Source organism: Megascapheus bottae, chromosome 21 (assembly GCF_031878675.1).
Source record: "Megascapheus bottae isolate mThoBot1 chromosome 21, mThoBot2.hap1, whole genome shotgun sequence".
In the NCBI taxonomy this organism is placed as follows: Eukaryota; Metazoa; Chordata; class Mammalia; order Rodentia; family Geomyidae; genus Megascapheus; species Megascapheus bottae.
The window spans coordinates 34,744,356-34,769,656 of record NC_143529.1 but is presented as its reverse complement, the minus strand read 5'-3'; the positions used below and the strand labels follow the sequence as shown (position 1 = coordinate 34,769,656).

The 25,301-nt window shown below is 42.1% G+C and overlaps 1 protein-coding gene and 1 pseudogene across 3 annotated transcripts in view; one reads left to right on the top strand and one right to left on the bottom strand.

Annotated features, from left to right (window-relative positions):
* Positions 1–16,931, bottom strand: part of Gigyf2 (GRB10 interacting GYF protein 2) — a 132,804-nt gene extending 115,873 nt beyond the window's left edge. For all 3 annotated transcript variants that reach the window (XM_090355052.1, XM_090355053.1, XM_090355055.1), the window contains exon 1: positions 16,857–16,931. The gene's annotated coding sequence lies outside the window, so the exon portion shown is untranslated. The remainder of the gene's footprint in view (positions 1–16,856) is intronic.
* Positions 10,636–10,791, top strand: LOC150048928 (small ribosomal subunit protein uS14 pseudogene; annotated as a pseudogene).
* Positions 16,932–25,301: the final 8,370 nt, after the last annotated feature.

Sequence of the window (25,301 nt, the reverse complement as noted above, 5' to 3'; positions counted from 1 at the left end):
ATTCTTTCTATCCTTTTCTTTTGTTTTCTTTTTTCAAGGTCCAAGACCGAGACTCAAACTCCATACCTGATGCATTTGCTCACTGGCTACTGCTCTACTAAATGGGCCATACCTCCAGCCCCAACTTCTTTCCATGAAGTCCCAGTCTGCAACAGCCTATCCTGCTTTCTTAAAAATATTTTATGCATAATCAAGACTCCAGTAACAATCTATGCCTCCCAACTCAATCTATTCTTTACCTACCAACTCAACACCAATAAGAACTTTCTATTGTCATCCTCTGCATTTCTAACTTGTTTCGTAGGTACTCACACCATTCCTTTCTCACAGAAGCCAACCACTGGAACGGTCTGTACAACACCAAGAATCTACTGAAACCACTTAGTCCAAAAATACTTATTTCCCACTTGGGCCAAGCCTCCACTTCCAACTTTGGCTAGTAACCGGAGATAAGACTCACAAACTTTTCTGTCTGGGTGGCTTTGAACCTCAATCCTTAGATCTCAACCTTCTTAGTAGTTAGAATTACAGGCATGAGCCACTGGTGCCCAATTTTTTTTTTTTTTTTTTGGCCAGTTCTGGGGCTTGAACTCGGGGCCTGAGCACTATATCTTTGGGCTTTCTCGAGGCTAGAAGGCTAGAGCTCTTCCACTTGAACCACAGTACTACTTCCAGTTTTTTTCTAAATATGTGCTACCAAGGAATCAAACCGAGGGCTTCATGTATGCAAGGCAGGCACTCTACTAACTAGGCCATGCTCCCAGCCCAACTTTTAAAGTTGTTACCACAATTAACATATTTAGAAGAGCTACAAAAATATTAATAAATAAAAGCCAGGGGTGGTGGCTCACGCCTGTAATCCTAGCTACTCAGGAGGCTGAGAGCTGAGGATCAAGATTCCAAGCCAGCCTGGGTACTGAAGACCTTGAGATTCATATCTCCAATTAACCACAAGGAAACTGGAAGTGGCACTGTAGCTCAAGGGGTAGGGCAATAGAGGGCCCAGAGTTCAAGACCCACGACCGACCCCCCCCAAAAAAACAGAATGTCAATTTAGTTTCTAAAATATTTACAAAAATTCATTTCTGCAATTATTATGTAAATTACTTCAAAGAAAAGGATGGTCCAAACTCAGAAAATTAACCGTAAGAATTCAGTTGAGGGGCCAGTAGTTTGGCTTAGAGGTGGAGTGCTTGCCTAGCATGCACAAAGACCCAGGTTCGATTCCTCCGTACCACATACATAGAAAACAGCCAGAAATGGTGCTGAGGCTCAAGTGGTAGAGCTCTAGCCTTGAGAAAGTCCAAGGACAGTGCTCAGACCCTGAACTCATGCCCAGGACTGGCAAAAAAAAAAAAAAATTCAGTTGAATGTTCATGTTTTAGCATGCTAAATAATATATTTAAGTTTAAATATCTGGCTCCATGAGCATTTATAAATTCAGGCACTACCTTGATCAATTTTGTATGACAGAACCTAAGTATGACACAAGGTAAATAGGTTATCTGCAGTGTAATCATAGCACATTATCAACTTATTTTTCTTTTCTTTCTGTTTTTGGTCAGTTATGGGGCTTGAACTCTGTCTGGGCCTGGGCGCTATCCATGAGCTCTTCATCTCAAGAGTACTGCTCTACCACTTGAGCCACAGCGCCACTTCCAGTTTTCTGCTGCGTAACTGGAGATGAGTCTCACAGACTTTAGTGCCTGGGCTGACTTGGAATCTTGATCCTCAGATCTCAGCCTCCTGAGTAGCTAGGATTACAACTGTGAGCCACCTCACCAGCTTCAACATTTTTTTACCCTCACTGTAGAACTCATACATTTATTTAATTCTTTTGGCCTAATTGTCTTTTTTATTAAAAGATTGCATAGAATGGAATTTATGCAATCATTGGAACATAAATTTTAAGAACAAAATTAAAATTAAGCTGAGAATTTGTATGTCAGAGATACATATCAATCTATATAACAATGTCTATAGAATATATATCCCATCATAGATTTATACATATATATAATTATATTTATATCTCCAAGTTCATGTCAACGACCTTGAGTATCTGAGTACTGAGTCATCACTCCTGTACTCTTTGGATCTAATATCCACATACCAAGGAGACCATGCACCTTTTGTTCCTTTGGTCTTGGCTTATCTCACTCAACAGGATTTACTCTAGCTTCATACACTGCCAAGTGAATGCCATTATTTTATCTTGACTGTTGGCTATATAGAATTCCATTGTATATATGTATTTTTTGTATCCATTCAACTGCAGTGGGACATCTGGGTTGTTTCCATCACTTGGCTATTGTGAATAGTGCAGAGTGGACATGGATGAGCAGGTGTCCTTATCACATCCTGGGTTATGATGCTCAGGGTAGATGCTCAGGAGTGGTATGGCTGGGTCATAGGGAAGGTCTATTTTTAGTTTTTTCAGGAACCTCCAAACTGCCTTCGAGTGGTTGTACTAGTTTACATTTCCACCAGCAGTGCACTAGGGTTCTTCTTTCTCCAGATCCCACCATCATTTGTTTCAACTTCTTTTTCTTAAGGTACACAGTACAATCACAGGCTGGTTAGAACTCTACCATTTGAGCCACAGCACCATTTCTGGCTTTTTTCTATGTATGTGGTACCAAGGAATGCTAGTCAAGCACTGTACCACTAGACTAAACTCCCAGCCCTGTTTTGTAACATTTTTAATTTATTATTCCTAACCGGTTATGGTTGCAAAGAGAAAAGAATTGAATTTTCCTAATGATCTATAAAATTAGGTTACCAACTACAATTAAACATTCTATATTTTTAAAAACAGAAGTTAAAAAAAAAAACTACAGGAATTCCAAACTGCTCAGGAAGCTGACCTCACGGATCAAGGTTCAAAGCCAGCCTGAGCACAAAAGGACCTGAGACTCTCATCTCCAATCAACCTCTAGAAAACAGGAAGTGAGGCTTGGCTCAAGGGTAGGGCGGAAGGAAGGAAGGAAGGAAGGAAGGAAGGAAGGAAGGAAGGAAGGAAGGAAGGAAGGAAGGAAGGAAAGAAGGAAGGAAGGGAGGGAGGGAGGAAAGGAGGGAGGAAAGGAGGGAGAGAGGGAGGGGCAGGGAGGAAGAAGAAGATGAGGAAGAGGAGGAGGAAGAGGAGGAAACAAACAAACTAGGAAGAAGGAGCTGGAGTTGTGACTTAAATGGTAGAGCTACTCAGCAATTATCAAGTCTTGATCTTAAATCCCAAGTACAAGAGTGAAGAATATTAAACACTACTAAAACGCCACACACAGGTAGCTCATGCCTACAATCCTAGGCATTTTGGCTTCTCAAGAGCCTAAAATCTGAGGATTGTTGTTTGAAGCTAGTGCACTCAGACACTTATCTCCAATTCACTAGTAAAAAGCTGGAAGTGGAGACATGGCTCCAGTGTAGAGCTCCAATTCTAACAATTTCAGTGAGAGAGTTAAGGGACAGATTCAAGACACTGGACTAGCACATACAAATATATACATGCATACCTATTCACATGCACAACCACACAAAGCAGTTAAAGATCAAGCTGCCTGCAAGTTCTCTAATACTCAAGGGTTTACCCTAACATTTTCCATAACACATTTCACATACCAAAATATCTAAGAATAGGATTTCTAAAGGAAATCCTGTGCTAAAATATTTTCTTTGATCCAACATAAAAATCTGATGGATGGGGCCTGGAGTTTGGCCTAGTGGTTAAAGTGCTTGCCTAGCATGCACAAAGACCCGGGTTCGATTCCTCGGTACCACATATAGAAAAAAGCCAGAAGTGGTGCTAAGGCTCAAGTGGTAGAGTGCTAGCCTTGAGAAAGTCCAAGGACAGTGCTCAGGCCCTGAGCTCAAGCCCAGGACTGGTGCAAAAAAAAAAAAAAAAAAAAAAAAAATCTGATGGATGCTAGTAACATTATCCGCTACTACCTAACCAGATTACCTGTTAATGCATCTAGGATTACAGGAGTGAGCCACCAAGCCCAGCTAACCTTCACTTCTGAATGAACCATAGGTAACACTTTTCCTAATTGGTTTGAAATATATCAATGTGTAAAATAAAGATCAGTCATAATTTTAATAAAAATGCAAAAAAAATCAAATATTTAAGTGAGAAAATGCTACAAAGTCTTCATTGGTTTTAATAATGGGAGTCACTGGTGACCTCAAAGGAAAAAAAAGAGCCCTATAAGCCACAAAAAAGAGAGAAGAAAAGAGACTACAGGTACACACCTATAATCCAAACTACTCTAGAGGAAAGATATCAAGTTTGAAGCCAACCAGAGTAAAGATAGCAAACGGTGAGAATCAGTCTTAAAAAAAGAAGTGAGAACCAGGTACCAGTGGATCAAGCCCACAATCCCAACTACTTGGGACACTCTTCAATTAGCCACCAAAAACCCACAGCAAGTTGTGTCTCAAGTGGTAGAACACAAACCTTGAGCACAAAAGTTCAGTAACAGGAGCTAGACACATAGCCTAGTGGTAGAGTGCTCGCCTAGCACGGACAAAGCCATGAATTTGATATGACATGGCAGAAATGCCCTTTGCCTCATCTAGGAGCTATCCAAAAATTGACAACCCCAATCAAATTATGAGAAAAACATCAAATAAACTCTAAGAAAGAAAGAGGTATTCTACAAAATACGTAACTTGCAAAAGTCTTTGAACTCAAGGGTATCAAACAAGGTAAAGTCTTAAGGGAACTAGCTGACTCAAGAAAAGCCAAGGATACATGACTAAATGTAATATATCCTAGATGAGATCTTCAAAAAAAAAAAGACACTAGGCAAATCTAAAGAAATGTAAGCCAGGCATGGTAACTCAAGCTTGCAATCATAATATTCAAGAAGCTGAGGCTGGAGGATCACAAATTCAAATCTAGTCTGGACTACATAACAAGAACTTGTTGTAAAAAAAAGTTCAAGGGGCCAGGAGTTTGGTCTAATGGTAGCGTGCTTGCCTAGCATGCACCAAGACCCAGGTTCAATTCCTCAGTAGGTACCACATACATAGGGGGAAAAAAAGCCAGAAGTAGGTGCTGAAGCTCAAGTGGTAGAGCTCTAGCCTTGAGGAAGTCCAAGGACAGTGCTCAGGCCCTGAGCTCAAGCCCAGGACTGGAAAAAAAAAAAAAAAAGGAAGTTCCTTAATCATACTAGCCATATTTCATATGTTCAACAATGTACCTGTGTACATAGCTATAATATTTAAGATGGTGTAAACTGAGAGGACATTTTAACCTAGGTACAAGTTTGGTTGAGACAGTACTGGTATAAATTACTTCTAAAGGAATTATAACAGATCAGGACTACCTCAAATCTTTATCTCTTAAGCACTAAAAGGCCCTCTCAATTGGTGGCAGAGGAAGTGCTTATCTATAAGGCATGTAGCTCAATCCCCAGAACCAAAATTATTCTTAAACCTCAAAGATATGTTCATCCAATTTCAATTTTTAAATTAACTCTAAAAACTCATTCTAGACTAGATATGATCAGTTGTAAACAGTTTACCTAGTATGCATGAGGCCCTGGGTGTATTCCCAGTATCATACACACAAACAAAATGCATATAGCATATATATTGTAATGCTAAGAATTATTCTAGGGGTTGGAGGCATGACTCAGTTTGTAGAACACAAGCCAATGAGAGAAAGCACTGAGTATAAGTTCTAATCACAGGAAAAAATTTTAAAAAAGAACTGTTCAACTCCCCCAAGTAGTTATTCACAAAGTATGGCCTACAAACTCTTTCAGAACTTCTGTAGTGCTCAAAAGATTTTCATCCTAATCCTATTAAGAAATTCCTGCCTTTTTCATTATGGCTCTTGTAGTGATCATATAATGATGGGTAAAACTACTGATAACATCCTCAAGTTAATGACACCACATTTTTACTGGAAGTTATTCTATTAGTGCTATGTACTCACAAAAAGAAAAAAGGACATTTAAGAATGTCTTTGGTGGGCAGGGAGCATAGCCTAGTGGTACAGTGCTCACCTAGCATGCATGAAGCCCTAGGTTTGAGTCCTGGGTACCACACATACAGAAAAAGCCAGAAATGGCACTGTGGCTCAAGTGGCAGAGTGCTAGCCTTGAACAAAAAGTGTCCAAGGACAGTGCCCAGACCCTGAGTTCAAGCCCCAGGATTGGCAAAAAAAAAAAAAAAGGGGGGGGGGATGGAGGGAAGGAAGGAAAAAAGAACCAATTACAAAAAATAAAACAGGGGCCAAGAGTTTGGCCTACTGGTAGAGTGCTTGCATGAAGACCCAGGGTCAATTCCTTGATACAACATCCATAGAAAAAGCCAGAAGTGGTACTGTGTCTCAAATGGCAGACCACTAGCATTGAGAAAGCCCAAGGACAGTGCTCAGGCTCTTAGTTCAAGCCTCATGATGCGCCCAAAAAAAAAAGGAGCCCTTGGTACCAGGCATTGGAGGCTTACACCTGCAATCCTAACAGTTCAGGAGGCTGAAATCTGAGGATCACAGTCCAAACCCAGCCCAGAGACTTATTTCCAACTAACAAACAAAAAAGCCAAATGGCTGAGGACTAGCATTGAGCCAAAAAGCCCAGGGAGAGCAATCCAGCCCTGAATTCAAGCCTCAGTACCAGCACCCTTCTGTGACTCACTCCCCCCGCCAACCAAAAAAAGAATGCACTTGGCAACTCAGTGAACAGTATAAACTGCATTAATCTTGTTACCTGTACATACACATTTCCAATGGGAAGCAGGCAGAACTTCTGCTACATACCAAATCATGGGAACATGCCACAGTTCAGAATTGTGACCTAGCAACTTTTTTCCACGGAAAATCATTTTCTCTTGAAAGAACAGCAGACACACAAATAGGATTATCAGACTCGGGTCTTTAGCAATTTTTTCAAAACTGTTACTTTAAAATTAAATAAATAAAATCAATATAAACCTAGGTACTGGTGGCTCACACTTGTAATCCTAGCTACTCAGGAGGCTGAGAGATGAGGATCAAAGCCAACCTAGGCACAGAAGTCCTTGAGACTCTTATCTCCAATTAATCACCAGAAAACCAGAAGTGGTAGCACTGTAACTCCAAGTGGCAGAGCGCTGGTCTTGAGCTGAAAAACTCAGGCTCAGAGTTCAAGCCCAAAGACCAGAAAAAAGAAAGAAAAGGCAACAGACTATTTCAGAAAAAAGTTAAAATCTTAGAAAATTTCTATTCACCACTACCAGTCTGACAGTTCTCTAATACTCAGACACTTACTACAATTAATACAAAATATTTTAAAAATCTTGTCTGATGGAAGTTGACATTCAGAGTATTTTCTTAATGCTCTATGCAGTAGCCACAGAATACCCAAGACAAATGAGTTTGTTGGTTTGTTTTGCCAGTCCTGGGCTTATTAACCTCAGCGCCTTAGTGCAGTCCTTGGGCTTTCTCAAGGCTACACTGTATCATTTCTGGCCTTTTTCTATGTATGTGGTACCACTAATCGAACTGGGGTCTTCTTGCACGCTAGGCAAGCACTCTACCACTAGGCCAAATTCTGGGCCGAGACAAATGCGTTTCTAAAACTGCTGCCTAATACAAACTTCAGGAAATAGAAACATACAGGTTTTTTTGTTATTGTTGGTAGCATTGTTTTCACTTTGGGGATTCTTTAGGGGGAGGGTCAAAGGGAGCACACAAAGGGAGGGAAAAATGGTGAACAAATACAATCATGCTATTCATTATACACTCTGGAAAATGAACTATGTAACGTGGGGATGGGGTACTAGATAGGGAAAAGGAATGACACTGTCCAAAAAAAAAAAGAAATGTACTCAGTAGCTGACTTATAAAATGGCAAACCCTCTGTACCACACCTTAGTAATAAAATGATATTTAAAAAATAATAAACATCATGGGCAGGAGTTTGTCCTAGTGGTAGAATGCTTGTCAAGCATGCACAAAGACCCAAGTTCGATTCCTCAGTACCACATACATAGGAAAAAGCTGAAATTGATACTGAGGCTCAAGTGGTAGAGTTCTAGCCTTGAGAAAGTCCAAGGCCAGTGTTCAGGCCCTGAGTTCAAGCCCAGGACTGGCAAAAAATAATAATAACAATATAATAAACCTTACTATATGCTATGGTGAAAATGAACTATACAACTTATGCATAGGGACAGGAGGGAAAAACTAGAAGGGAAGGAGTGATACTGTCCAGAAAGAAACACACTCATTACCTGACTTATGTAATTCTAACTCCTTTGTATGTCACCTTTGTGATAAGTAAAATTTTACAAAAGAAACAACAGGGCCGGGAGTTTGGCCTAGTGGGGGAATGCTTACCTAGCATGCACTAAGAGCCAGGTTCTATTCCTCGGTAACACATACCTAGAAAGTGGTAGAGCTCTAGCCTTGAGAAAGTCCAAGAACAATACTCAGGCCATGAGTTCAAGCCAGGACTGGCAAAAAGAAAAAAGAAACATCAGATTGGAAGTTTGGTTTCAATTCCTTGGTATCACATACATAGACAAGCCGGAAGTGGTGCTGTAGCTCAAGTGACAGAGCACTAGCCTCATGGAAAAAGACCAAGGACAGTGCTCAAGCCCTGAGTTCAAGACCAAGGACTGGCACACACATATACACATACGCACACACACAAAATTACAAATCAAGAAAATTCACTGATGAAGATTAGGTTTCACTTTAAAAAAAAATAGCACTTCAGAAATACAAACTTTCGCCAGGTACAGTGGCTCACGCCTATAATCCTAGCTATTCAGGAGGCTGAGATCTGAGGCTCAAGGTTCAAAGCCAGCCCAGGCACAAAAGGACCTGAGACTCTTATCTCCAATTAACATCAAGGAAATGGGGTGTGGCTCAAGACTTGAGCTGAAGAGCTCAGGGACAACACCCAGGCCTATGGAAAGGTTGTTAGCCTTGAGCTGAAAAGCTCAGGGACAGTGCCCAGGCCCAGTTCAAGCCCCATGACCCACCAAAAAAAAAAAGAATCCTAGCTTCTGAGATCTCAGGATTGGGGTTCAAAACCAACTCAGGCAGAAAAAAAAATCCCTGTGAGACTTTTTTTTGGGGGGGCCAGGCCTGGGGGGGGTTGAACTTAGGGCGTGAGGACTGACCTTGAGCATTGTCAAGGCGCTATAGCACTCTATCACTTGAGCCACAGCACCACTTCTGGTTTTTCATGTATGTGGCACCCAGAGCTTCATGCATGCTAGGCAAGCACTCTACCACTAGGTCACATTGAAGGCCCCCTGAGACTCTTAACTCCAATGAACCACTCAAAAATCTGAAGTGGAGCTATGGCTCCAAGTGGAAGAGCAGTAGCCGGTATGGTGGCTCATGCCTGTAATCCTAGCTACTCAGGAGGCTGAGATCTAAGGATCAAGGTTCAAAGCAAGCCCAGCACAAAAGGAGCTAAGACTCTTATCTCCAGGTGGCAAGTAAGGCTTGGCTCAAGGGTAGGGTGGTGGCCTTGAGCTGAAGAGCTCAGGGACAGTGCCCAGGCCAAGTTCAAGCCCTATGACCCACTCAAAAAAAAAAAAAAAAAAGGTGGTAGAGCAGTAACTTTGAGCAAAGAATTCAGGGACAAGCCGGGCACAGCTAGCTACTCAGGAAGCTGAGATCTGAGGATCGAGGTTCAAAGCAAGACCAGGCACTGACAGGCTGGACACTGACAGACCAGGCATTGATGGACAAGCGACTCCTATCGAAATGAGTGGAGCTGTAGCTCAAGGAGTAGGGCTGAAGAGCTCAGGGACAATGACAGGGCCCAGAGTCAAGCCCCATGACCCACACTTAAAAAAAAAAAAAAAGAATTCAGTGCCCAGGCCCTGAGTTCAAGCCCAACATACTCATACACATACACACACATAAACACACAGGTCTAAAACTTGACACAAAGTATGTAGGGTAGGGTTTGATACTGTATCTTTTCAAAGAGCAGAAAGGCTTCAAAGCTGAAGACTTATCATGTGAATAATTGTATCTTCTCCCACTGGAGCTTAGGAAGATAGGACAGTGTGTGTTTGTGTGTTTTGCTCACCACTTGTGCCAGTCTAGAACCTGGCCTGAAGTAAACAGTCAAATATTTGTTGGGTAAAAATGAATTTTTTTTAGCCAGGCGCTGCGGCTCACACTGTAATCCTAGGTACTCAGGAGGCTAAGATCTGAGGATCACAGTTCAAAGACAGTCCGAGCACTAAACACTGTGAGACTCTCAATCGTCAATTAAGCACCAGAAAATGGGAGTGCCACTATGGCTCAAGGGGTAAGGCCTTGAGCTGAAGAGCCCAAGGACAAGTCCCAGACCCAGGGGTAGGTTGATAGTCTTGAGCTGAAGAGATCAGGGGACAGCACCAAGCCCCAGAGTTCAAGCCCCACAACTGACCCCCCCAAAAAAATTATACAGGAGGCTTTTCCCTCATTGGACCTGTGGAAGCAAGATCAGTAACCAGTCAGGCACAGTGGCTCACACCTGTAATCCTAGCTACTCAGGAGGCTGAGATCTGAGGATCAAGGTTCAGAGCCAGCCCAGGCACTAAAGACCCCTGAGACCCTTATCTCCAACTAACTACCAGAAAACCAGCACTAGCCTTGAGCTGAAAACCTCAGTCAGTGCCCAGGCCCACATTTCAAGCCCCATGACCCAGCAGCTCTACTGGAATCACCCCTGAAAATTCGGCCAGGGATCTTGCTCTTGCCATGTGTATGCTAATGGCCTGATCCAGAAGTATGGGCTCAACATGGGCTAGCAGTGTTTCCACCAGTATGCCAAGGACTTCATTAAGCTGGACTAAGCAATCTTGTTTCTTGAGTGGATTATCTAAGACATCAAGCCCAATGAAAGACCATATTTGTACATAAAATAAAAATTCAATAAACCATCAAAAAAATTATACAGGGGCTGGAAGTATGGCCTCATAGTAGTTTGCTTGCCTAGTATACACAAAACCCTGGGTTTGATTCCTCAGTACTACATACTCAGAAAAAATCAGAAGTAGTGCTGTGGTTCAAGTGGTAGGGCACCAGCCTCGAAAGAAAGCTCAAGGGCAATACTGAGGCTCTAAGTTCAAGCACCAGAACTAGAAAAAAAATATATACAGAACATGTACCCATGACACTACAAACAAAATAAATAACACTTCAGAAATAACAAACTTTTGACAGCTACAGTGGTTCACACCTATAATCCTAGCTACTCAGGAGGCTAAGATCTGAGGATCAAGGTTCTAAGCCAGCCCAAGCACAAAAGGACCAGAGACTCTTATCTCACTTAACCTCTAGAAAAAACTAGAAGTGAGGCTTGGCTCAAGAGTAGGGCGGTAGCCTCCAGCTGAAGAGCTCAGGGACAAGGCCCAGGCCTAGGCCCAGGGCCTTAGCCTTGAGCTGAAGAGCTCAGGGACAGTGCCCAGGCTGAGTTCGAGCCCACCCACAAAAATAAATAAATATAAAAGCTTTCTGGCCAGGAGTTTGGCCTAGTGGTACAGTGCTTGCCTAGCATGCACAAAGATCTGAGTTCGATTCCTCAGTACCACATACATGGAAAAAGCTAGAAGTGCCGTGGCTCAAGTGGTAGAGTGCTAGCCTCAAAAAGCCCAAGAACAGTGCTCAGGCGCTGAGTTCAAGCCCCAGGACTGGCAAAAAAAAAAAAAGAAAGAAAGAAAAATACAAATTTTTGCTGGGTATTGTGATTCACACTTGCAACCCTATCCACTAAAAATCACAGTATCTAGGGCCAGGAGTTTGGCCTAGTGGTAGAATGCTTGCCTATCATGCACAACACTCTGGGTTCAATCTATCAGTATCACATACACTGAAAAAAGCCGGAAGTGCTGCAGCTCAAGTGGTAGAACTCTAGCCTTTAGGAAAGCCCAAGGATGGTGCTCAGGCCCTGAGTTCAAGCCCCAGAACTGGCAAAAAAACAAAACAAAACAAAACAAAAAAACAATCACAGTATCACTAAGTATCACAGTTCAAAGCCAATCCAGGAAGCAAAATCTGTGACTCTTATCTCCCTTAAACTACCAAAACAACAAAAAAAAAAGTTAGGGCACCAGGTAGAGTGCTAACCCCTGGCACTAACCCCCGAGTTCGATTCCTTGGTACCACATACACAGAAAAAGGCAGAATTGGTGCTGTGGCTCAAGAGGTAGAGTGCTAGTCTTGAGAAAGCCCAAGGACAGTGCCTACGCCCTGAGTTCAAACCTCAGGATTGGCAAACCAAAAAAAAGTTGGATGTGGAGCTATGGGTCAAGTAGTAAAGCACTATATTTGAGCAGAAGAAGCTCAAAGACAGCACCCAGGCCCTGAGATCAAACCCAGGACTACCACCATACCCACACCCACACCCCTGCCCACACACACACATATATTACACATACATAAATATGTATGTATATATATATGTATTGTGTCTTGTGTATGCGTATATGCATATGTGTATATATATGCATAAAAACATATACACCACACATCTATAAACTTTTTAAAAGTATATAATGAGGCATGATGGGGCACATCAATAATCCCAGCATTTAGGAGGGAAAGAAAAGATGATGTCAAGTTTCAGGTGAGCCTGAGGTACAAGGAAAAAGATCCTGCCTCAAAAAAGAAAGTCTAAGCTGGGCACCAGTGGCTCACACCTGTAAGTCTAGCTACTCAGAAGGGCTGAGATTTGAGGATTGCAGTTCAAAGCCAGCTTGGGCACTAAAGTCTACCACCAGAAAACCAGAAATGACACCGTGGCTCAAGGGCTAGACTGCTAGCCTTGAGCTAAAGAGCTCAGGGAATCTTGGTTATCTCACATTGTTACAGTATTTTACCTTGTTATCTGATATAGTGTATATATGCTTATTTGGTTATTTGAAATAGGATAGGGAAGTGGGGAAAATAAGATGAGGGGTGGGGGGAGGGAAATGGGGACCAAGACATGAGAAAGGGTATCAATGTTTGTGAAGTAATGCATCTTCTATCTGGTGAATATAATGTAACCCTTCTAAAAAAGAGCTCAGGGACAGCAACCAGGCCCAGAGTTCAAGTGCCCTGGACAACCCAACCCACCCCCCCAAAAAAAGTCTACTTTAGGGACTAGGAACAGAGCTCAATAGTAAATAATATGTGTTACATGGACAGTGCTCTGGATTCAATCTCTACCACTATATAATAATTCCAGAATATAAAAATTTAGTGCAAATAAAAACAACCCTAAGATACTACCTTACCCCAATTAGCATGGCCAAGATTCTGAATGCAGACAATAACAGATGCTGGCGGGGTTGAACCCTATTGCACTGCTGGTTCAGCCACTCTGGAAAGCAGTGTGGAGGTTTCTTAAAGAACTGAAAACAGACCTTCCGTATGGTCCCGCCATACCACTCCTGGGCATCTATCCTGAACATCATAACCCAGGATGTGATAAGGACACCTGCTCAGCTATGTTTATCTCTGCACTACTCACAATAGCCAAGCGATGGAAACAATCCAGATGCCCTTACTGCAGATGAATGGGTACAAAAAATGTAGTATATATATACAATAGAATTCTACATAGCTAATAGACAAGATAAAATAATGGCATTCACAGGGAAGTAGGTGAATCTAGAGTGAATCATGTTGAGTGAGATTAAGTCAAGACCAAATTAACAAAAAGCACATATCCTTAATATGTGGCTATTACCCCAAACAATATAAGAACAATGACTCAATATTTGCATACTCGATGCTATGGACATAGTATTGGAAATATAAACACAACTACATAGACAAAAAGATTTACGACTCTACAGACATAGTATTTTATTACATAGATTAATATGTATCTATGACATACCAACCCTCGGCCTAATTTTAATTATGTTCTAAAATCTAAGTACCAGTGATTATATATATAGATTCCCTTCCTGAATACTTGTTTGTTAAACACATCATTTGAAATATGATGTAAAAATCAACGTTAATAGATTCTTTAATAAAAATAAAAAATTTAGGATCAGGAATTTGGCCTAGTGGTAGAGTGCATGCATGAAGGCCTGGGTTCGATTCCTCTGTACCACATACATAGAAAAAAGCCAGAGAGGTGCTGAGGCCCAAATGGTAGAGGTCTAGCCTTGAGAAAGTCCAAGGACAATGCTCAGGCCCTGAGCTCAAGCCCAGGACTGGCAAGCAATTAATTAATTAATTAAGCCAGGCCATGGCAGCTCATTCCTATAATTCTAACTGCCCAGGAGGCTGAGATCTGAGGACTGTAGTTTGAAGCCAGCCTAGGCATGCAAGTTTATCTGACTCTTATCTTCACCAGAAAAGTGGAAGTGAAGCTGTGGTTCAAAGTGACAAAGCATTAATGTTGAGCGAAATAGCTCAGGAACAGCACCCAAGCCCTGTGTTTAAACGCCATGACCAACAAAAAAACATAGAGAGATAGAGATGGGGGGGGAGGGAGAAAGAGGAAAGGGAGAGAGAGATAATTTCAAAAGTTCATACTATGTCAAGGACCTTACTCCAACAGTAAAGGTCCTCACTCTAATTCCAATAATGTGAATACAGTCTACAAAATCCACCCTTTAAATTGTATGTCTTCTAAACTCCAAAGATGAGACTATTAAAACCACCAGAAAACCAGAAGTGGTACTGTGGCCCAAGTGGTAGAGTACTAGCCTTGAGCTGAAGAGTAAGAGACAGTGCCCAGGCCCACAGTTCAAGCCCCATGATGGACTAAATAAATAATCAACCAACCCCAAACCTGGCACTGGTGGCACATATCTGTAATCCCACTAACTCAGAAGGCTAGGAAGGAGGATCCCAAATTCAAAAGCAGCCTGGCTCAGTAAGACTATATCAAAATAAAAAGAGCTAGAGAGAAGGGAGATTTCAGCTTACTGACAGAACATACTTGACCTAGCATACTGGAGACTCTAATCCCCCACACCACAAAAACATCTTTAACTACACGTTTTAGCAGTAATGGGCCTTGAACTCAGAGTCTTACACTTGCCAGGCAGGCAAACTACCTGAGCCATACCTACAGCCCTTTTTTCAAACCACAATCCTCTGGAGTTCAGCCTCCTAAGTAGCCCGTACAGGGAAAAGTCACCAAGAGCTTCAAATAAGTTACTTTCAACTATTTTGGGTTTTGGTTTTCTTTTTGCAATATTGCAACAGGCAGGAGCAATCCCAATTTTTGAGCTGTACCCAAAATGGTAGGCCCAGGAGCCCATCATCATGCCCACCTGTTTTGACGGAAACCATCTGGGAAACCAGTTTTGTACCCAGGCCGATCTAGAATGGAGACACTCCTGATCTAAACTCCTGTGTAGCTAGGACTACAGTACATGCCACCACACCTCATTATTGGTTGAAGAGTCTTGTGAACTTTTTGTCCAGGTTGGCCTCAAACCACAATCCTCACAATCTGAGAGTCCAGAGAAGCCCAGATTATACTAGGAACCACTGTAATTACAATTAAAAACAAAAAAAACTGAGAAGTCCTAAGGATGCTTGGTAAAATATGCACATGTTAACTTTTCAGGAAACATAAAACTGCAAAATTATACATACAGAATGCTAGAAACAACAACAAAAAATACCTATAAACTTCTACAGAAATCTTTTAATAGCCATAACTCTACCTGTTTTTACCACTTTGGAGGAAGACCTTTTCAGCTGTTTGCACAACTAGACCCCAAACTCATGTTAAAATGAAGTAAAATACTAAGAAAAATTTGAGCCAAGTACAACTGATCAGAAATATGAATACCGAGCTGGCTAGTAACACGAGAGCTCGGCTTCATATGAGGCTTCAGAAATGAAGCATCCATTTTCTTCCACATGTTTGTTAAAGTGCAAAAGACCACACACACATACAGAAATAAAGATAACAAAGACAGGCACCAAAAAGAAAGCAAGAACACACCTACCTAACTTAGCTTACCTTGAGAATACGTCTACCATCCTATTCATGTCCATCATACAGTCAACTGCTCTAGGGTTCTCTTCTAATATTTTGCCTACCTGCCCTCAAGGCACTCCTCTTCCTGTTCCTTGCCTTCAAAAAGCACCATTCCAGTCTAGATGCCAGCGGCTCAAGCCCATAATCCTAGCTACTCAAGAGGCTGAGAACTGAGGATCACGGTTTAAAGCCACTCTGGGCAGGAAAGTCCTTGAGACTCTAATCTCCAATAACTACTAAAGCCAGAAATGAAGCTGTAGCTTAAAGTGGTGGAATACTAGTCTTGAGCACAAAAGCTTAGAGACAGTGTTCAGGCTCTAAATTCAACACCTAGGACCAGCAACAAAAACAGAAGTCACAGCATCAGGCTGACACAAATTCATACCACTATAAATGCAGAAAGGTTGACTATTTGGTTCATAAAGAAGCTGAGAGGGCCAGGAGTATAGCCTAGTTAGTAGAGTGCTTGCCTAGCATGAATGAAGGCCCAGGCTTGAGTCCTCCATACCACATACACAGAAAAAAGACCGAAGTGGTGCTGTGGCTCAAGTGGTATAGCGCTAATCTAGAGAAAGCCCAAAGACAGTGCTCAGTCCCTGAGTTCAAGGCCCAGGACTGGCAAAAATAAATAAATAAATAAATAAATAAATAAATAAATATAAAAGGAGGAGCAGCGACTGCTGCTTCTGCTGAGACACAAGAAAAGAAGTTTCTACTACCTATAACCTCACAGCAATAATAGGACAAAAATAAAAGCAAATTATCTCTAGGTGAGAATTGGAGTGCAACTCAAAAGTTCTTGCCTTGTTTGTGCAAAGTCCTGGATTCAATCTGTAGCTCTACCAAAATTTGTAAAAATGTTATTTCAAATCATCTATTTGCATATGTCTCCAACTTTGTGCTTTTCTTCCAACTTACCTGTTCAAAAGCTCTGCTGGTTCACAGCAAGAGGTTTGAGTAGACTGTTCAGGTTCTTTTAACACTGTAAATAATAAAAAGCATTAATGTAAATCACCTAGCACTTTTTTTTTTCTTTGGTTGGCCATGAGGCTTGAACTCTGGGCCTGGTTGATGTCCCTGGGCTCTTCAGCTCAAGGTTACCATCCTACCCCTTGAGCCACAGTGCCACTTCCAGTTCTCTAGTGGTTAACTGGAGATAAGTCTCACAGTCTTTAGTCCTTTAGTGGCTGGGCTGGCTTTGAAATGCAATCCCCAGATCTCAGCCTCTTGAGTAGCTAGGATTACAGGTGTCAGCCATCATACCCAGCAGGTCCCTAGCACTCTTTTAGGAAACTTTGAAAGCTTTTCAGCATGAATTTTAAAGGAATTGGTTTTCAAACTTTGTTAAAATACTAGAATCACCTAGTATGTTTATAAATTAGATTATTTGAATCATAGTAGCACATGTCAGTAATTCCAGCTACTTGGGAAACTAAGGCAGGAAGATCCTTTGAGCCTAGAAGTTCAAGACTGGGGCCAGGAGTTTGGTCTAGTGGTAGAGTGCTTGCCTAGCAGGCACAAAGACCTGAGTTCAATTCCTCAGTACCACATACATAGAAAAAAGCCAGAAGTGGTGCTGAGGCTCAAGTGGTAGAGCTGTGGCCTTGAGAAAGCCCAACGACAGTGCTCAGGCCCTGAGCTCAAGCCAAGATTGGCCAAAAAAAAAAAAAGTTCAAGACCTGGGGGGAGGGGGGAGGAAGTGGGAGGAGAGAGGGGAGGAGAGAGGAATGAAGAAAGAAAATAAGGGGGGACTGGAAAAGGAGGCAAGGAGGCAGGGAGGGAGGCAGGGAGGGAGGGAGGGAGGCAGGCAGGGAGGGAGGGAGGGAGGGAGGCAGGGAGGGAGGGAGGGAAGCAGGGAGGGAGGGAGGGAGGGAGGGAGGGAGGGAGGGAGGCAGGGAGGCAGGGAGGCAGGGAGGCAGGGAGGCAGGCAGGCAGGCAGGCAGGCAGGCAGGCAGGCAGGCAGGGAGGCAGGGAGGCAGGGAGGCCTAGATTCACTCTCATCAAGAGGCAGAAGAGGGATGAAAAATGTATTGTTCTTTTTCTTTTCTTTTCCAAGTCTTAAGTGATTCTGAGCATTATAGTGCCTTGGAGAGATTGCTGTTTGGGATTTTTATTCAAAATCATGTATTATAGGACTTCATTACCACTGCATTATAAACTTTTTGTTCCAGTCATAGGACTTGAATTCAGGACCTGGACGCTGTCTCTGAGCTTTTCTGCTCAGAGATACCACCTGAACCTCAGTTCCACCTCCAGCTTTTCTGGTAATTTACTGGAAATGAAGAGTCTCATGGGGCCAAGAGTTTCCCAGTGCTAGAGTGCTTGCCCAGCATACATAGGCATACATTCCTCAGTACCACATACATAGAAAAGGCCAGAAGTAGTGCTGAGACTCATCTGGTAGAGCTCTAGCCTTGAGAAAGCCTAAGGGCAGTGCTCAGGCCCTGAGCTCAAGCCCAGGACTGGCAAAAAAAAAAGTCTCATGGACTTTCCTGCTGTGCTGGCTTCAAACCACAATTCTCAGATCTCAGACTCCTGCACAGTTAGGATTACAGGCATGAGCCAGCAGTGCATGTCATTAACTCTTAAAAGATATGATAGAAAACCAAAAGACAGTAGCATCACAGCAATGTAAGTCCTATACAAATATCAAGTACCCAGAAATTTGGCCACTATCAAATTATCCAAGGAACAAAGCTCCAGATGTGCTTCCTGCTGCAAAATCACAACCTGTTCATGTTAGGTTGATAAGAATCATCTAAGATAGGGGCCAAGAGTTTGGTCTAGGGTAGAGTACTTGCCTAGCATGCACCAAGACCCAAGTTTGATTCCTTGGTATAAATACATAGAAAAGGCCAGAAGTGGCACTGTGGCTCAAGTGGTAGCTTTGAGAAAGCCCAGGGACAGTGCTCAAACCCTGAGTTCAAGCCCCAGGACTGGCGCAAAAAAAAAAAAACCTAAGATAGACAGATGCTAGTGGCACTTGTCTGCAATCCTAACCACTCACGATACTGAGCTTTAAGGATGAAGGTTGGAGACAACCTTGGGCCAAAAAGTTGCCAGACTCCCATATCCAATTAACAAGCAAAACACCAGGGTGAAGGTGTGGCTCAAGAAGTAGAGTGCCAACTATGAGCAAGCAAGCTGAGCAAGAATGAAGCCTGAATACAGGACCAGGAATCAACAAAAAAAAAAAGGGGGGGGGGAGGGGGCGGTGGCGAAGGAAACCAGGCACAGTGGTTCGTGCCCATAACCCCAGATACTGAGACAGATGAGAGCTGAGAACTGAAGTTCAAAGCTAGCCTAGGCAGTAAACAGCCAGAATTGGGAGCTGTGGCTCAACTGGTAGAGTGCAAAACTCAAGCAAAAAAATCTAGCACCAATACACAAGTTCAAGCTCTAGTACTAGGTACCAAAAGTAGGGGAGGGGAGAAAGGTGGAGAGAGGAGGAAAGACGGGAAGGATTTATTTCTTCAAGACGATACTTCAAATGACAAGGCTCAAGTATAATAACTTCAAGTGGTTTCTTAGCCAGAATCAAATAATGTGTTAAATGCTATTTTTAAAATAGCAAGTTAGGCATGATGACATATACCAACACTGGGGAAGAAAAGGTAGGATAGTGAGTTTGAAACAGGTGTCACAACACCCTATCTCAAAAAAAAAAAAAAATTGGACACTTGGGGGCCCCTTTCCCTATGAAGGTTTTCCTTTCACTTTTAAATATTGTTTATTTTTTATTTTTTTACTAAGTAAACAATTACAAGTTGACAATTTTAGACCCATGCCTATAATCCTAGCTACTCAGGAGGCTGAGATCTGAGGATCACTGTTCAAAAGCCAACCCTAGGGTAGGAAAACCCAGGAGACTTTTATCTCCAATTAACTGCCAGAAAAGTCAGAAGTGAAGTGGTGGCTCAAGGTAGAACACTACTCTTATGCACAAAAACTCAAAAACAGTGCCTAGGGCCAGAGTGCAAGCACCAAGACTAACACACACACACACACACACACACACACACACACAGCCACTTATACCTTTGATTTAATTTTGCAAAAAGCAGTCATGTTTTCTAAAAGTTCATCCAATTACAACAGAAGGAAAAGTGGGTAGATTAGAAAAATTCTCCCATGGGCCTAAGAGAACTAGCTCCAGGGTACTTCCTATTACAAAACACAAGTTAATAAAACCTTATAGTTAATAAAGCAATCTAAAATTGTATTTCTAAATCACTTCAGTTAGGGAAATACCTGGAAAACGTTTTTTATAAAATGAAGTTGGCCACTAAAGGGAATAATCTTTTGTTTTTCAAATCCCTTCCTCTTCTCCCAACGTTACATAAAATTAAAGGCAATTCAACATTATAATTTTCTGTTCCTGCAGAACTAACCTAGTATGGGCCAGGAGTTTGGCCTAATGTTAACAGTGCTTACCTAACATGCACGAAGACCCGGATTCGATTCTTCCATACCACATGCATAGAAAAAAGCTGGAAGTGGTGGGTGCTGTGGCTCAAGTAGTACAGCTCTAGCTTTGAGAAAGCCCAAGGACAGTGCTCAGGCCCTGAGTTCAAGGCCCAGAACTGACCCAAAAAAAAAAAAACTAACCTAGTATATTTCCCACTAGTGATAAAATTTAAAAAGAATAATAATACAGTCAAGAATAGTGAAATTCTGGAACTAGAAACCAGTGTCTAATGCCTATAATGCTAACTACTCAAGAGGCCAGGCCCGAGAGCATCACAGCTCAAAGTTAACTCAAGCAGAAAAGCCCATGAGACTTCATTAGCAATTAACCAGCAAAATGCTAAACTGGAATTGTTGCTCAAGTAGCAGCACACTTAGCCATGAGCAAAAAAGCTAAGGAAGAACATGAAATCCTGAGTTTAAGCCCCAGTATCAGGAGCGTGCACTCACACACACACTTGCTTACACACACTTACACACACACACACACACACACACACGCACGCACACATCTTCAGAGCTAGTGAGAGTTCAAGGAGAAGAAAAAAAGTTCAGGTTCAGAATTTCATAACAATGACTAAATAATGTTAAGGCAATTTAAATTGTCAAAGAAAAATGGACATACAACTTGCCTCTAAGTTATGTGGATTAACACCAACGTAGGCCGTAGATTCAACCTAATGAGACTGGTCCCACTATAGAAGAAAACAAAGTATGGAAAATTTAATCAGTAGAGGCTATTAGTTACAAAGTCAGTTTTTAAAAACAACACACATCAAAGATTAGAAGGACTAGGAACAGTAGTACTTTTTTACCCAGAAAGACCTCCCAAATAGCAACTTTCAATAGTGTAATCTTGTATCGTTAAGGTTAACAAACAGAATAGACATATGGAATATTAAAATGCAGAATCACAAGCTGATATGACATTGAGATCATAAATTGGAAATATCATTTCAAAATTCCAACGAAGAAACATGAGGAAGAAATGTAATTAGTTCAAACACTACCTCATCACTACCATCAATGTCCTCTACAAGCCAGAAGCTCCATTCATATCTTGACCTTGTAATTCCCATCTTCACCTGATTTTGAGGCAAGTCTGCTACAAATTATTTTCCATATAGACAATTTATTCAGCAAAAATGCTTCAAAACCAAAATGTTAAATTCCTCAAGTAAACTAAAATGAAAGAGAATGCTTAAAAGAAACTGGAGATAAAATAGAATAAAAAATAATTCCCTGGTTTATTAAACAGGAGATGAATCTAAGAATTAGTCTAAAAGGCAACAGTGGAAGAATGAAAAGCAGAAAAAGTTTTAAACATATAAAATTCTATAAAGGATATTTACACAAAATTAGGAAAGTCCCTGAAGTATTAAAAACGAGACAATACAGAATTAAAAGAAACTACTACAAGAAACTGCTACGTGGCTCACGGCTGTAATCCTAGCTACTCAGGAGGCTGAGATCTGAGGATCAAGGTTCAAAGCCAGCCCAAGCACAAAAGGACCTAAGACTCGTATCTCTAATTAACCTCTAGAAAATTGGGAAGTGGAGCTTGGCTCAAGGGTAGGGTGGTAGCCTTGAGCTGAAGAGCTCAGGGACAATACCCAGGCCCAGAGGTAGGCCTTGAGCTAAAGAGCTCAACGACAGTGCCAAGGCCAAGGTCAAGCCCCATGACACACACACACAAAAGAAAGACAGAAAAAGAAACGACTAAACGGTTAATAACTTAACACACTGATGGTATTACCTAATTGAATTCCTATGTCTAAACACTTCAATAGGAATTCCGCATTTCCTTACGTTTCCAAATATTCTAGAATTTCTGAAGGTATCCTTTTTTTTTTTTAAAGCCATAATGGGGTTTGAACTCAGAACCTCACTCAGCTTGCCTACTCTACCACTAAAGCCACATTTTCAGCCTGCCTTTTTGCTGATTATTTTGTAGACCGAGTTTGGTGGACTTCTTGCTCATGCTGATTTCAAACCATGATCCTCCTGATCTATCTGAGTAACTAGGACTACAGGCATGAGGCACTCTACTAAGAACCAGGAATGGTTTTTAAAGAAGCACTGATGGCTCATGCCTGTAATCCTAGCTACTCAGGAGCCTGAGATCTGAGGATTACGGTTCAAAGCCTCATCGGGCACCAAAGTCCATGAGACTCTTATCTCCAATTAACCACCAGAAAACGGGAAATGGGGCTGTGGCTCAAGGGTAGAGCACTAACCTTAAGCTGAAGAGCTCAGGGACAGCACTCAGGCCCAGAGTTCAAGCCCCACAACCAACCAAAAAACAAAAACAAAAAATGTTCCTTTTGAAAAATACTTGCAGTCCAGCAGAAATCTCATTTTAAAATCCACTTCTGAGAAAGTTCTTATGAACATCCTGAATTTTTCCAAATGGGGTGGGGAATGCTGATTTTCTGTGAGTCAAAATGAAATCTCAGTACTCAGTAGCTAGAGGCAGAAGAATCACAAGTTCCAAGTTTCAAACCAGCCTAGTCTACAAATCAAGGCAGTACAAGGCCTTGGCCACACAGCAAGACCTTGTTTCAAACCAAAAGTCCTAAGAGAAAAAGATACAAATTTCATAAGGGACAGTGAATGAGCCATCTCATCTTTATACTAAACAAGTGTGTACACATATTTCCCATTCGATTCCCTTTCATTCCTGCTCTTCTGCCTAGACTAGCCTCAGAAGAAGCCTCCGGTTCTTTCTAAATGTTAGCTTCCAGGCAGGCAGTATAGCTCAAGTGGTACAGCATCTATCTAGCAAGTTAAGAGTTAAACCCCAATACCACCATCATCAAAATAAAAAGTCACCTTTTTACCCTTTCAGGGACTTGGGCCTCAACTTAAAATTAATCCCTCCTGGGCTGGATACTGGTATCACAACTATATCCTAGGTACTTCCAGATGCTGAGATTTTGAGGATCTAGGTTCCAGGACAGCCCAGGCATAAAAATTCTCAAGATCCCACCTCAACAGAAAAAGGTATGGCAAAGTGTACCTTCCGCTATAGCAGGAAGCATAGACAGGACTGTGGTCCAGGCCAGTACTTGCTTAGCCAGCAGAATGCCTTAAGTTCAAACCACAGTACTGTGCCAATTAAAAAAAAAAAAAAAAAAAACAAAAACCCTCCCACAACTCCCTATCCTATTTCCCCACCACCACCACCAACTTCCAATTGTTCAATTTAGAACTTTATGTGCTCCACAGAAACCATTCTTTGAATTTTGATACTTTCCCAGGCTAGCAATATGTAGTACAATATTCCTTGGTAATGACGGCCAATGACAGTATATACAATTATCATAAGAAATAGCCAAGATTCTACAGTAGAGTGTGTTGCTTTCAACTAATACAATATTTTCAACTCAAAATGGGTTCAGGGGTAGGAAACCATAGAAGACCTGAAAAGTCATTTGGTTACATGACAAGACACACACATAATGCTTTTCCCTGGCTGCCCAAGGTCCATCTGCCTATATTGATAATTTTGTACAGTCCATAATGATGTTATGAATATTCCAATGGCCCTTGGCAGGGGGAAAAAAAGCCTCCCTGGAACTCCCTGGAACATAGCCTCATCATTTTGTCAATGAGCACCTTACCTAGGAATTTACCTTTCTAGAAATAAACTTCAAGGAGACAGGATTTTTTTTTTGTTTCCTCACTCAACAGTTCTGTATTGATAAGAACTAAATGTCTATCAAAGAAGTGAATGAAAGAATGGAAACACAGTCCCTTCTCTCTCCCAAACCTCAAAGCTCTAATGTGCTTTGTCAAGTACTAAAAGAGTGCGAAGTCTTTTTCCTTTCTAGTAAATTACTATCATCACCTGTGTATCCCTATGTTGTCAAAGGATCAAGTGCCATTTCCCCAACTACATGTCGCTTTTCAATTATTTTTCCAATGTCCTCCTCTGATGTAACATCTGATGTAACAAAAAGTACATATTCCAATTTAAGCAATCCAAAAGCTGCTACACTGACTGGTAAAACACATAAAAAAAAATTTTTTTTAAAAAACACATCAATGAATGAGAGCATTTGTGTCCCAACCAAAAGGCCAAGCTCTTGAAGCCAATACCATTAAAGTTAAGGAACAGAGTGGGTGATCATAAATAAATAATAAAAAAAAAATCTCCTTCCTAATCTAGGTAGTCATTCCGATCTAAAAAAAAAAAAAAAAAAAAAGGAAGACACTACATAAGGGAAAAAAAACACCTTCCTAGAATACAACACGGTGAACTAAAATTGTTTGTAATCCAAGTGATACAGCACTGGAGAGAAGCCACTTGGAGGTTCGAGACCGTTCGTTTCTTGCAACTCATACTGGATATACTTACCACCTTTCTTACAGAGAGACTAAGTGTGTTCAAGTGCTTTGACTTTCAGGAAACTGATGGGCAGAGGGGTGGGGGGGCGGGCAGGAGGAGGGAGGGAGCAGGACCAGGTAAATGCAAAGCAGAGTCACTGCTTCCCAGACACGGGCATCCAATCTGTTTCACACCCGCCGGACTTCCGTGCCCGCTCCATCTCTGTTCCAGCCACACGAGACTGAAGTGCTCAGGGTGCTTCGTGGGAAACTGCTTTTACACCTCCGGCTGACCATAAGGCCCCGCTTCAACCTGCCGAGGACGTTCGGATCCCCGGAGCGTCCGGGCGGGGGGGGGGGGGGGGCTCGACGCTCCCCGCTTGTCCTAGGATCCCATCATGGCTCCAACCTGGCCTCGGGGCCTGGTCCAGACCCAGTCCGCTCACCACGGAAGCAGCCTTCCCCCCCCCCCCCGCGCCTCGGTCGTGCAGATGCCGGGGTGGGGAAAGCCAGCTCCCGGGGGGCCGGCCCGGGGCAGCTGTCGGCCGCGGCAGCTGTTACCCGGCG